Source organism: Nycticebus coucang, chromosome 20, assembly GCF_027406575.1.
Source record: "Nycticebus coucang isolate mNycCou1 chromosome 20, mNycCou1.pri, whole genome shotgun sequence".
Taxonomy (NCBI): domain Eukaryota; kingdom Metazoa; phylum Chordata; class Mammalia; order Primates; family Lorisidae; genus Nycticebus; species Nycticebus coucang.
This window is the reverse complement of record NC_069799.1, coordinates 63,329,958-63,339,406: the sequence shown is the minus strand read 5'-3', so window position 1 is coordinate 63,339,406 and position 9,449 is coordinate 63,329,958. Positions and strand designations below refer to the sequence as shown.

At 45.2% G+C, this 9,449-nt stretch overlaps 1 pseudogene; it reads left to right on the top strand.

Moving 5' to 3' along the window:
• Positions 1-9,079: 9,079 nt before the first annotated feature.
• LOC128572633 (UDP-GalNAc:beta-1,3-N-acetylgalactosaminyltransferase 1-like) overlaps positions 9,080-9,449 on the top strand; it is a 156,685-nt pseudogene continuing 156,315 nt past the window's right edge.

Below are 9,449 nucleotides of genomic sequence, written 5' to 3'. Positions count from 1 at the left end.
ACACTTGCTGTCCCTATGTGAATTGCCTCCTGCAGGAAGCCCAGGGTTGGGTATGCAGCGGGTATGTTTGTTGGGGGCTGATGAAGGGAGTGTCTCTACTGGGTGGCAGCAGCCTTGCAGAATCTCTCTTTTTCTGCCACGTGATGAATCTTTGTGTTGATAGACCCCGGCGTATGGGGTAGCCAACACATAGGGCAGTTCGAACATTCTTTTGCGAAGTTTTAAAGCTTTAAACAAGAAGTTGTTTATAAGGAACATAAGAAACTTTCCTTTCCTTTTTTAAAATAACATTTACAAATGTATGCTTTCATAAGCATAAAGTATATAAACAATTAGGTAAGCTCATGGAGAAGCTGACCAAAATACACAAATTAGGAGATACAAGTGTCCATCTAAATTTTCCATATGTCATTTTTCTTACAGAATATTCATTAAAGTTGTTTCATGTTTTCATTTTAGAAGTCGTTATTCTGAAGATAATTCTTTTGTCGGATGACAAGCAACAGCCACAGTGGTTACTTTGGACTCCCACGTTGGATATATTCAATTTCTTTTTGAGATACAAGTTTCTTTGTATATTTCTGAGGAAATGGTTTTTATTATTTCTGCAGTGTCTGGTGGACCCCGACACGTCAGCAAATCTAGTGGTTTACTTCCCTTAGAATGTTGGGAAATGGCAGAAGAGTGAGACGGGAGTCCTGCTGATCTCAAAGCTTCTGATACATTGGGTTTAGGACCGCCAGGAAATCTTACTAATGGAATGAATGGCTTAACTGTTGTCCAAGGTGCAGAAAGGTGACTGAATCTCTTTACCTGAATGATCCTGCTGGCAGACCCCATCTTGCTGCCCTACATGACTCCCCAGAAACTATAGTTTTCATTCTGTCCTCAAGGGCAGGGTTCCTCTACCTGGGCCATGTTACCATCTGGGCCAGACGGATGGTGCCTGTGGTGGAGGGCTGTCTGCGCATTGTGGGAGTTTAGCAGCATCCCTGAGCTCTACCCACAAGATGCCAAGAGCAATAGTAGCCACCAAAAATGTCTCCAGATATTGCCCAATATCCCTGGGGTGGGGGGCAAAGTCATACCTCTTGAAAGCCAAACCACTGCTGTAGAGCTATGTCTACGCTGGAATTGTCTCAGCATAAAGAGCCAGTCACCCGACAGCACTTGGCAGGTGTGTGTTCCTGGAGCCTCCCCATCCAGGGAACGGGGAGGTCTCTATTATTTCAGCAGTGTCTGGTGGACCCTGATACATCAGCAAATCTGATGGTGATTTACTTTCCTTAGAATGTTGGGAAATTGCAGAAGAGTGAGACGGGGGCCCTTCTGATCTCAAAGCAAGCTGGGGGCTGGAGCATCCAGTGGGCTACTCTTCCCTTCCAGACCCTGTATTTCAGAAAGGGCCGTCCATGTCCCTGTAGAAAACACAGAGATGTGTGCTGTCTGGATTAAATCTCCCATATTGAAGAGCATGCTGCCAGGCTGCAGGGATCCTCCTCCAGGGGCGGAATTGATGGCACTGTGTCCGCGCCTCTCTGCCTGCCTCTGTCTGGAGGACCTGAGAGCTCAGGGCCACCCACACCAGGAGGCTCTGGCTTCCGCCTGCACACGCTGCTTCCTCCCCAGCTGACCTTGGGTTGGGGTCGAGGGTGTCTTCTATGGGAAGCATCCTGGAATCGTTTTGGTTTGTCATGGAAGGATACAAGCAGAAGAGCCAAGGGATGGTATCTGGAGTTCCTTTCTCTCTGCCCGCCTCATTTTACTCTTTATTTTTTCTCTCTGCTCCCCAATTTCTATATTGATGAAAGCATTGTATTCATTTAACTCCTGGGGAGATGATACCAGCCATCCATGGGATGCTGGAACAGACAAGTTTTCAGTGACCATGTCAGAAGGAGCCCCTGAACTGGGGAGGGGGTGGGGAGCAGGCAGTAAGTTTGCAGCTGAAATTCTGAAGAGAGCTTTCAGTCGAGAGCCCCCTTGCTGAAACTTCCCACTGACCCAGATATTCTGCTCTCTCGGAAGCTTTATCTTCTAAGACAATGTTGACTAACAGCTTTTCTTTTATTCATGTTTCTATTTTAAAAGAATAACAAATAATTTAATTCTTCACAAAATCTTCAGCCAATGCCTTTTAATCTGACACAGTGGTAGTTATTTTAAGAAGGTCAGCAAAGGACTTCAGCGGTGTTCTATTTTTTGGTCTTGCTTTTTGTTTTTTTCCCCCCTTCATATAGAAACAATCACATTTAATCTTGGCGTGCACCAGGCCACATTAACTTTGTTTGCACGGAACTGATATAACTATTCTTTTTTTCATCTCCGCAGTGGGGCTTCCAGTTTAAACACTTAACACACACACACACGCACTTCCTAGATAACACATATCTTTAAGTTCTGGGGCTGGATTCCACATCCAACCTGTGTTTGTCGATGGGAAGGAATGACTTATCAAAAACCCCCCTCTAAATGGAAAGAAGAACCCAAGATTAAAAATACCCAAAGGAGAAATGACACAACCCTCAGAGAGCCCAGGTTGGAGAGCTTGGTCTAAGGGGATGGGTCCTCTGTGGATATCAGGTGGGGCTTCTTCTGGTTACTATCTGGCACATAAAAGACCTCAGCCTTGAAACCAACTCTTCCATGCTCCTACAGCCCTGAGTTTATTCTGTCTACCTCCTGGCCTCACCCTACGTCTTTTACATAAACTTTATATTCTGAAAACATTTTTGATTAAAGTTGAAAAGATAATCCAGGGTTCTAGTACACCATCCACCTAGTTTTCCTAATGTTCACATCTTACTTTCCCCTGAAACTCCCACCCCATTTTAAGACCTCAATTTTCTTTCTTTTTTTTTTTTTTTTGTTCTGAGGGAAACATTAGAATTGCCTGCTGATATCATCAGTAACACTTAGGACAAATACAATGTTTAGCATTTTGTCAATTGTTTAATAATCGCCAACTAGAATTTGCTTCATTCTTCATTTATTTATTACTATTGTTATTATTATTTATAGACTTTGTCGCCCTTGGTAGAGTGCCATGGCATCACAGCTCACAGCAACCACCACTCTTGGGTTTAGGCGATTCTCTTGCCTCAGCCTCCTGAGTAGCTGGGACTGCAGGTGCCCGCCACAATGCCTGGCTATTTCTTTTTTCTTTTTGCAGTTTTTGGCCAGGGCTGGGTCTGAACCTGCCACCTCTGGCATATGGGGCCAGCGCCCCACTCCTTTGGGCCACAGGAGCTGCCCAGCCTGGCTATTTTTTTGTTGCAGTTTGCCCGGGGCCAGGTTTGAACACGCCACCCTCGGTATATGGGGCCAGCGCCCTACTCACTGAGCTACAGGCACTGCCCCATTTTTCATTTTAATAAGTAAAACTTTATATTCAAACTTTTTCTTAAATTGAGACATATAAGAGTAAGATGAATTTCTTTAGGACCTGTGTCAACAGGAATTAGACTATTTTCTCAGTCCCTGCCGTCCTTTTTTAGATTTGGGGCAATATTTGGGGATGAGACAATCACTGTAATCTGAAAATCTTTTTTCTTTCTTTCTCTTTTTTTTGAGACAGAGCGTCAAGCTATCATCCTGGGTAGAGTGCTGTGGCCTCACACAGCTCACAGCAACCTCCAACTCCTGGGCTTAAGTGATTCTCTTGCCTCAGCCTCCCGAGTAGCTGGGACAATAGGTGCCCACCACAACGCCTGGCTTTGTTTTTGGCTGTACTTGTCATTGTTGTTTGGCAGGCTTGGGCTGGATTCGAACCCGCCAGCTCTGGTGTATGTGGCCAGCACCCTAGCCACTTGAGCTACAGGCGCCGAGCCACAATCTGAAAATCTTAGCAGTTTTCGTCAGTGTGACCCCAGCCAGTTTATCTCATGTGCCTTCTTTACACTGAATGTGCATCAGTAGGACTGATGAATTTGGGGGTGGAATAAATTGAGCTCTTTTCCACAAAAATGATCTAAAGGATCTAAAAGAAGCAGTGAGAGGTGGGTAACCTTTGGCTGATGTCTGCTATGTGGTCGTTATAAGTAATAATGCTTGATCAAGAATCTCGTTCAGGGAGTGAAAGTATAAATAATGAAGCCTCCAGACTACCTCGGATGGCAGAGTTATTTTACTAACAAAATAAAGTGATGACAAGGACTCAGAAAAGCCTGAGCTGGGACGGGCCTCTCTGCTGTGGAGAGACTCCGAGTCGATTGTTCATTTATCTTTCTCTTCTTGGAGTTTGTGGCGGAAACAAAGGACTCAGATGATAGAAGTCAGTCGGAGGGAAACTGTCCTTTTTCAGCAAATCAGAGTGGTTTTTAGGACAAGGACAGAGAGGTGCTCAGGAAGAATTTGGGTCACGGACAATGTTCGATGTCAATCCGAGTCCATTGTCCATTTCATGTTGAGGTTCTGCCCCTCAGAGATGCTGGTGGGGCGTCTGCTCCCTTTGGTGCACCTGGCGCGCAGGTGCCTTGCCCGACCCTTCACCTGTCTTTCCACTCCTCTCCCCACCCTCTGAAAGATCTTGTCTGACTGTCCTCCTAGGAAAAACTCTAGATGAAGTACGATAACACTTCATAGCAGAGAAGATGGAATTATGGATATCCACTGTACTCAGATTTTCTCCATAACCCTCAGCCTCAGTTAATAAAATGTTTGTTTCTTCTCATTTTAGGCAGGAGGCTTAAATCAATAGATGTGTACAGAAACTAACCATGTGGTTTCCTGGCATAAACCTTGGGTCACACCCCAAGAGCAGGGTAGAACCAATGTACTGGCAACATTTGTGCTTTTCAAAAGAAAAACAAAACAAAAAACTTAACATATGATTTCTTGCAAGGAGCTTCCATTCATTGAGGAATGAATTCTGATGGCACTTTCTCACTATGTTGTACAATAAAATCATCACACGGGTCTTACATTTATATAGAAATCCATGTAGAAACAGAAGTTTGTATGGTAGCTAAATTTTTTTTAACACAAAACGGAGTAAGTTGGACATTAAGTTATGAATTAGGGCTGTTAACTCAAATGGATATTCTATTTCTAAAGTGGATTTTTATCCCATAGGACCAGAATGATCTTTACTAGGGAGAAATTTATCTCGGCCATCTATTTTCATTTCTGCTGTGTATACGCATGGCCACGGTCTGACGCTGGCTCTCTGTTTAAGATTTTTTGTAGTGTTTAAACCTTCTGAGGTCTGTGCGTTCAGAGGTCCCAGTGCCACACTCCACCCTCTGATGAAATTGGTTCAGGCCGTTTCATCGGGTCATCCTGGTGATCCCCACGCTGCAGTTTGAAGACTGGTGTTACAACTCAGCCTGGGATAAAATTCAAGTGTTGTGACACCAAGGAAGACTCAGGCCTCAGCTTGTCAGGTGGTGGGTAGTGGGGTTGCTTAACACAGCACTTCAGTTCAAAGTGAAGGCAGGAGGGAGTGGAGATCATAGATCATAGATCACAGAGCAGATGCTAACCCAGAAATGCCAGAGTGCCTCAGAGTTTCAGAGTGAACTTGCAGGCACACGAATTCCATTGGCGGAGCTCTCCAATGTGTGTGCAGGGAGAATGAAGCCAGCAGAGCAACTGGAGGAACGCATCCAACTAATAAGAAGCTTATACCTCTTTGGCAATTTGTTTAACCTGAGAGTTATTGCAAAGTCAGAAAGGCATCAAGCCCCCAGGTTACTGGCACCATTGCTGGGAGTCTCCCGCTGTTCAAAGCAGCTTTGCCAATGGGACTTTTTTTTTTTCCCCCTTCAGGTGTTCAATGTTGAGTTTTGCAGGCAAGGCTGAGACTTCTGAAAAAAGCAACATTAATCGCATCAGTATGTTAATAAGGCTGGTGGCTGCACAAGCTCCTCTGTTTAAACATGAGCTACTCAGATCTTTCGATTTGGATGATCTGATTCATTCATTCTTTCACTCATTCAACAATTGCTCTGTGTGCCAGGAGCCACTTCAAATACCAGAGGGCAGACCCGGCTGAGATCCCCTTTCCATACTCTGATTATATGTTCTGAGCTTTCTGCATTCTAACTCTGGGTACTCATGCCCTTTTTTTAACTCCTGATTCTGGAGTTCTGTTTTGAAAGGAAGGTAGGGGTAAAAGTCTCACAAGGGTCAAGAGGTTGAAAGTATCAATAACTGTGGCTTATCTTATTCATTTAGAACATATTCATTCAGCACTATGACAGGCCATGTGCCCTAGAAATGGATAATCAGGGCAGACTTTCTAGAAAGAAAAAATTTGCCTATCTATCCACATTTCATGTAATAAACTTCCTCACACTACATTTCTTGAACTTTATAGGAATAGTAATTGATTACTATCTACTGAAGTCCAGGAAAAACATGAATTTGCCAAATTCATACACTTTCAGGGAAATACAAATTTTCAGAGAACTCCCTCTGTATTACTATGGATGCCTTGCGAGTGGTCCCCAGGGACTAACTGCATGTTCCCCAGGCTCCTTATTCTCTCTTCTACTATATCTAACCATGAGCCAGGTCCCAGTGGGTCAACTTCCATAATGTTTTTTTCATGTCTATCTTTCTTTATTTTTCAACTGCTACTGCTTCAGTGCAGAAGCTTTTCTTCCCCTTACACACCTACCAGCAGCATAGCAAGCAGGTCAAAGATCTTCTTATCTCTGTCTTTCCCTGCCCCAAGCTATTTTCCATACTGCTGCCAGATTTATCTGCTCTGAGATATTCCTCCTCTCCTCAAAAACACTTTTTACGTGGCCTCTTGGGTGAAGCATACATTTCCTAGCAGAACATGAAATAAACAAGTGTGGTTGGCAAGAGTGTGACTTACCTACTTGTTCATTTAGATGGACTCTGGAATCAGAAACGCTAATGTTAAAATCACAGTGTGGCCTGTTAAGTTTGTTCATTGGAAAAATGGGGATGATACCTGTTTCCCAGGTGACAGGGAAGGGTGAGAAAAGACATTTGAAATTCTTGGTCCACTGAGTAGGCCAAGATGTGTATAATAATTTTAATTACTGTTGTCCTTATAGTCTATGGTCCCAGTCTAATTTTGCTTACCGTCTCCTAAAATGTCTTTATCTGTCTTCCTTTACTCAAGTTGTTTGTGTGGAATGCTCTCCTTTCTTCCTGCTATCGCTCTGCCCTTGGATAATCTCCACTTGGGTAGGCCATGAAGCCTTTTTTGATTCTTCTTTCCTTCCTTTAATTCTCTCTCTCTTTTTTTTTTTTTTTGGAGATAGAGTCTCACTCTTGTTGCCCTTGGTAAAGTGCCATGGCATCCCAGCTCATAGCAACCGCCAACTCTTGGGCTTAAGCAATTCTCTTGTCTCAGCCTCCCTATAGTACTGGGACTATAGGTGCCCGCCACAATGTCCAGCTATTTTTTGTTGCAGATGCCACTGTTGTTTTAGCTGGCTGGGGCCGGGTTTGAACCTGCCACCCTCAGTATATGAGGCTGGCACCCTACCCACTGAGCCATAGCGCCACCCCTTTCCTTTAATTTGCTCCTTGCCTTCACTTCTTTCTGTGCTCTCCACATTGGACCTTGAAGTATAGTCAGGGCTTCCCTAATTCCTTCAAGGCCTTGTCCTAATCCTTTGTTGATGGCAGAGGTGGTATCTTCACTTGTCTTCCTCTCAGAGCAGAGCCTTGCAATATAAGTACAAATACTTGCAATACAAGTACTCTTTGAGTTGATTTGTCCCCTTGTCCAAAGGTTGACATGAATTCTGGGAGAGACAGGTTCGAGCACCACCATCCTTGGGGCTCTGCCCAGCGACTTGGCTCCCTGAGGAGGCACTAGTTTTTGTGGTCATCCAGTGCCCCAAACCACCATTCCTTCAGTAATTACCTGACTCTGGATATTCCTGGTTTTCAGGATTTCTTCAATTTAACCATAAAATTTATCTCTGAACTCCAGAGTGGTAAGAAGACTGGGAGGAACCTGGAATTCTTTTCATTCTGAACGTCAGCAAACAGAGGCAGTGGTGAGGTCTCACCTTTGAGAGCCATGCCCTAAAACTCATCCTGGATGGAATGAATCATCCTATTTCTCTAGTGCTTCCTGGGACCCTGCGCGCACTTGTGCTGACCTGTGGCTTCTGCATTGTGGTTGTTTTTATATGTATGTTTTTTGTTTGTATCTCTTAGAGGGCCATAGGTGAGTGCTCTGCAGGGAAGGAAGGGGCTCACCAGTCTTCATGTCTGTAGCACTCTGCTCACGCCCAGCTTGTGTGGAACAGGCAATAGCTACCAACGAAACTGAACAGACTCCAAAGAGGTTAAGTGACTTGAGTTCCTCCCTTTTACCTCCCAATTTCCAGGCCTCTGATCTTTTCAGAATACCAGGCTTATATGCCTCATCCAATTCCTACCACTGTCATTCTAGAGGGTCTAAGAAAAATACTGGTTGATATTTCATCATGAAAAGATTCAGTGTTGACTCTTGAAAGCATAAGAAAAATCTTTGAGTTGGAGAAATCACTTACCTCCGGTGGGGAGGAGGGAACTCAAGAGGAAAAGTGATTACACTGATGACATGGGTAGGTAGCAAAAGCCACATGAAACACAGACAGGTGTACTAACAGTTTTTCCTTCCTAAATATCAGCCCTGTGGTGCTACAGAGGTGAGGGAAACCGGGTCCCTTTGCTGGATCCTGAAGGTAGTGGTTAGAGGCGCTTGCAGGCTTAATAAAGGCTGCTGGCGTTCAGCTTCCGTTGGTGGTTAACCCCCTGCCTTCTTCGGGTTCCTGTGAGACACCTGTCTGGCATGAGATGCTGCAGCCATGCTTGAGCTCATGGATGTTGTGCAGGGTCTCTGCCCTCTGGGATGTGCGGGGGAGGTGAGAAAGAACAAAATTCACCCACAGCAAGTGGGTGTCCCATTCTCGGACAACGTAGAGCTCAACTGGGCATGCGAGTGAGGCCTGGCCCTGAATCTGAAATGCCTAGATGGACAAACAGAGGAATTCATGCTGCTCAGCATAGAAAGCAAATGGGGAGGGGCTCAGACTCGGCCGCGGCACTGCCTGAGTGCGCCTGGGCCATCCCATTGTTCCTAGGTCTTGACCTTTGAGACATGGTGGTTGCCAGCCTTGGTATCCAGCAGTCCTTCCGGAGCCCCTGGGCCACTGCAGAATCAGGATCCCGTCATTGCCAGAGGCCACCGGAGTCAGGGAAAGGGAGGAATTCTGTTTGCCCCTCCAGTCCAATGTTGCCAAATGACATTCCTAAAAAGTCCCAAATGCCTCTGAATGGTACGACATGACTTGCAGACGCTCTTCCCAAACCCTGGACACAGTGAGTGCATCTGGAGGAAAGAAAGACCCAGAGTTGCTTAACTACTCCTTTCTTTCCAGGTGGAAGACCCCAGGGGGTTAGTGAGGTGGGTGCCAGGGGGCTGCTGCAGGAGAGGCAGCTTCCAAAGGTTCCCTGTTTGCAGGACCGGC